The following is a 5,492-nucleotide window of genomic DNA, read 5'->3' on the forward strand; positions in this document are numbered from 1 at the left end:
TTTAGACCATACGTATATGGAACAAAATTTAAAATTGTGACCGATCACAAACCGCTAATATGGTTGTTCAACGTAAACGACCCCGGTTCAAGACTAATCCGATGGAGATTAAAATTAGAAGAATACGACTATGAGATTATGCATAAGGCCGGACGAGCAAACGCGAACGCCGACGCATTAAGTCGCAACGCGATACCGGGACCCTCAAATGAAAATAATAATCATGCCGTCTTAATAATAGAAGAAGAAGAAGAAGAACAAGAAGACGAAGCAAGCAACGAACAAGCAAAAACATATACAGAAGAGGAGAAAAAGCAAATACTCTCCGAATATCATGATGCACTTATAGGAGGGCATCAAGGAATAGAACGGACAATAAAAAGAATCCGACTTCAGCACAATTGGAAAGGCTTGAGAAAAGACGTCGAACGATATATTGCAAGATGCGAATCTTGCCAAAAAAATAAATTATCACGAAAAAATAAAGTACCATTAATTATTACGGATACGCCTAATAAACCATTTGAAAAATGCGCGTTAGACATTGTCGGACCGTTAACGATTACTAATAATGGAAATAAATATTTACTAACGTTCCAAGATAACCTAACTAAATTTAGCAAGGCAATACCGATTCCGAATCAAGAAGCGAATACAATCAGTAAAGAATTTGTTATAAAAATAATACTTGAACACGGAATACCGGAAAAAATTCTAACGGATCAAGGAACTAATTTCATGAGCGAAATATTTAAAAATACTTGTAAACTATTAAAAATAAACAAAATTCAAACAACCGCGTATCATCCGGAAAGCAACGGCGCGTTAGAACGATCACATCGTACATTAGCCGAGTATCTACGACACTACATAAACGAAGATCAAACGGACTGGGACGAGTGGATACCGTTCGCGATGTTTACCTATAATACAACGCCGCATACCGTTACAGGATATACACCCTTCGAATTGGTCTACGGACACCAAGCCGAAATTCCGACAGCGCTAACAAAACCGCCTAAACCGACGTACAATTATGACGATTACGCGCAGGAATTAAAAGAAAGACTAAGAGCGACAAATCAACTCGCGAAAGAACACTTAAAAGAAGAAAAATATAAGGCTAAAAAACAATACGAAAAAAGCACAAAGGAAACACAATTCAAAGTAGGAGACAAAGTATTAATATATGACGAGACACTACGACGTGGAAGATCAAAGAAACTAGAATCACTATGGACAGGATCATATACAATTCTAGAGAAAAACTCCGATGTGAATTGTACAATAAAAAGGGGAAGAAAAGCGATACGCATGCACGTAAATAAATTAAAGTTATTTATAGAATATTAAAATATAAAAAGTACTTACCCAGGTGAGCGACCACGATCACGACCGATGGGGGGCATTCTCTCACGTAGCCAGGGAGGCACTACCGGCATACGATGGCCGCCCCCGCCGAGCCTTAGGAGCCCTTAGAACCCTCGTTCGACACGACGATGTCCCCGCAAGGCGACGAAATCTCGGGCCTCCTGCAGCTGGAAAATCTGGAGGAAGTCCCACACCCAGTGCAGGGTATCCCTCGGGTAAGGCACCACCTCATACACACTTCGCTCACCAGTAATCAGGTTCACATTAATACGCAAGGATAACGGGCCACTCGCGTACACGCGCAAGCATGCCCGCTCAAAACGGTCGCGCGGCAGAGGCGGACCGCACAACACTTCATCTCTATTAATGTCGGATACCTCCTCCGACGAGATAGGATAACTTGTATAAGACATTGCGAACAAAAATAATCAACGAATGTTTCTTAATGAAGAGACAGCGAGAGACTGAAGCTCGCAAAAGAATATAAAGTATAGCAAAGCTAGTCGAGAAAGATTAAAACCAATCCCACACTGATAAAACTAGCAAGAAACGAATAAATATGACACTCGCAAAAGTGCATAATATAATAATTAATATATATTATTACAGAACACTAACACTAGGGATTAACCCCGTTCTCACCAAGCAAGACGAAACCCGTCTTCCGTTTGAAATTGAAGAATTTAAGCACAACCCAGGAATTTACTACGAGAAAATCGGAAATCTACATCAAATTAAGAAGACTTGGAAATTAGTAATTAAACTAGATATAACTGAATTAAATGACAAAACCTGACAATTAAATAAATATGTGCAACAAACGAACGAAATATGTAAAAACATAAAATCCGAAAATTACATTAAAAGAACGTGCGAAAATTTAAAAAACATTATCAACAATGATTCCAATACACTAACTAAAATAATAAAACTAATAAATAATCTATATAAAACATCATCAGACAGACGCAGAGGTCTGATAGATGGAGTAGGCTCAATAACTAAAACGTTATTTGGACTTATGGACGCGAATGATAGAAAACTAATAAATGAACAAATTCAACTATTATAAAATAATCAAGAAACACTGAAACACGTGGCGAAAAATCAAATAAAAGTTCTAAACACTACCATAATCCATTTAAATAAATTAGAAAATATGTTAAATTACAATGGTAGGTTAATGAATCACTATATTAGAGAATATACGACGCGAGAAGAAATAGACGAACATTTCACTGTAATTACAGCGATGCTAACAGATCTAATCAGAGACGCGAAAGACATTTTAGAATACCTCACATACATACGTAAAGGCAAAATGCATCCGCTATTAACACCGATAAATGAAATAATTTCCCATTTAAAAGAAGCCGTCTTACAGTTACCGCGAGGTTCGTATTTTCCGTTCGAAATAAAATACGACGAATGGTTAACAATAGAAAATTATATGAAAGTAAGCGCGTACTGCGACAAAACAACTATATACACAATACTAAAATTTCCAATAGTCGCGCAACCAATGTATGATATTCTGAATGTAATATCGTTACCAACATATAATTATGTAAATAAATTTGCGTACACGAAAATAGAAAATAAATTAATTGCAATAAATAAAGATATGCGTATATATGTACTTTTAACAAAACAAAATCTAAACGATTGTATAAATAATAATAACCAATATTTATGCGAAAAAAGTCAACCAATATATCATGTAAGCAAAAATACACCGTGCGAAATTAAAATGTATATACGAGCGCAAGATTATCGCGAACAGTACAACATAGACTATACGATAACGAACCGCACTATATGGATTACGTTACAACAGCCACACTCTTGGCTATATTCGACTGCAAATTATAATAAATTGCGATAACTATCCTGAGTATAAAAGGATACTCACAAAATCAGGTCGAATTATTTTAAACGACAACTGTAAACTGACAACTGTAGACATGACGATACAAACAGAAACGATTACATACAGAACGAATATAGAAACATTTTTACCAGAATTCAATATAACAATTTCCCGAAACATTAACGAATCAAATGACGAACGAAAATTCAAAGACGTAATCAATAATCCTCTAGAATTAAAAGAACTAAATAACAAATTAGAAGAAATAAATAAAGATTTAAACAATAACAATTTCTTTGAACAAAAGGAATTCATTTACCCAATGGCTTCCAGTGGAATAACTGGACCACTATAATTATTATAATACTAATAGTATGGATAATTGTCCAACACAAGAAAAAGAAATCTAAACGACCGACTGTCACAATAATAGACGAAACTGACAAACCATACGGAATGCCTAGACCAATACTAAAAAGAAGCAAGAGCACACGATTCTAGAATAAATAAACTTTAACTTAGAGATAAGAAACGATTATAATAAACATTGTAAACGGGAAATATATTGTGTTTAAAACAGGGATAGATATATGTATAGAAAAACTCCGTTTAGAACCTCCGTTTTTCTTTTCCAACGGGGGAGGGATGTTATAGTCCGAAAGACTATAACTTTATGTTACTTTACTATTAATAAATTTTACGATTATACGATTAAATTGCGATAGAATGTTCGCGAACCGCGTAAAACCGCTACCTCAGCGAACCACGCGCGAGTTCGCCGGAAACGCGAAAATGCCAACGAAGGGATTCGACTTTGAACCTCCTTCGTTTGCACTTGGACTTGACCGCCACGAGAATCCTCCATGACCATATATGGTCATGTCGCTAGGCGATCCCCTCCAAAATACCCCTAAAAAAGAGGTGTTAAAAACCGTCCACCGCGGGGCCGCGGCGGACAGTCGTTAATGAAAAATCAATTAATAAAGAGTGCGAGACAGGGGCTAACCGCTATTCTGTGCTTCAAACACTGAATAAGTTTGTTAACACTTAAAATCTAAGAACGAGGCGACTCACGGGAAGACGATATTAAGGAAAGAAGGCTTGAAAGAAACCGATTAGAATAAAATAAGTAAATATATTTGTAAAAGGCCAGAAATTATAATATATACTAATAAACTGAGAGTTAAATGGTTCTGAGGCCTTGATTGGTTATCCCGGCCACATCCCACATCCCGTGCCGCACCAGGCACAACAGTATATTTAACTAATAAAAAAGTTAATATTATAATAGCCAAATCTCTAAGTGATAAAAAATTTATTATAATAGCAAAATTTTCCTGTTTGTAATTTGTTAATTTTTTCAAAAATTATAATATGATAATATTACAACAATTAAGATAAACAACGAACTAAATATTAATACTAATTTATACAAATATTTACATCTATTATAGTATAAATTTAATTATAAATAATATAAATATAATTATAAATAAATTTAATTTTATTATAATATAAATTTAATTATAATTAAATTTAATTATAATTAAATTTAATTATAATTAAATTTAATTATAATATTAATTTAATTATAAAAAAATATTAAAAATAAAAAAATTGTTACATGATTGATTTACAAACAACTTTAGTTATTCGTTATAAGATTTAATATATACAACTTTCGTTATTCGTCGGAGAGATGCTAGAAATATTTCGAAGCATCTTTAGCGTCTTCTTGACCGCAGTCATATACAGGGTGATTCTGAACAAACGTTTGTCTTTAAAATATCAAATTCTTGAATGAATTCTAAGACGATTTTTCCTCTTGCAAAATTTTGCCCGGAGCTTAGTTTTTATACTATAAAGGAAAATAGTTAACTACTTACGGAACGAGTACAAGAGGTAGGTAGGGACGGCGCGATATAGGCAATTACGTGGGGCACTCGCCGCGATCAGCTGATTGCTATACGCGATGACTGTAACAATCAGTGTGTGTGTGAGAATGTGTACGCACACACACACACACACACACACACACACACACACACACACACACACACACACACACACACACACACACACACACACACACACTGATTGTTACAGTCATCGCGTATAGCAATCAGCTGATCGCGGCGAGCGCCACACGTAATCGCCTATATCGCGCCGTTCTTGCCGGGCGTATCCCGATTGGACACGTAACAATTCGACACCGCTCGATTGGACACGCATTATTGGACACGTTTTATTG

General features: G+C 35.3%; 1 pseudogene; it reads left to right on the forward strand.

Annotated features, from left to right (window-relative positions):
* The first annotated feature begins 2,170 nt into the window (after positions 1 to 2,170).
* Positions 2,171 to 4,547, forward strand: LOC145961601 (uncharacterized; annotated as a pseudogene).
* Positions 4,548 to 5,492: the final 945 nt, after the last annotated feature.

The sequence above is a fragment of the Camponotus vicinus genome, unplaced genomic scaffold (assembly GCF_025532165.1).
Source record: "Camponotus vicinus isolate PSW18456_S1 unplaced genomic scaffold, iyCamVici1.0 SCAF_11, whole genome shotgun sequence".
Taxonomy (NCBI): Eukaryota; Metazoa; Arthropoda; class Insecta; order Hymenoptera; family Formicidae; genus Camponotus; species Camponotus vicinus.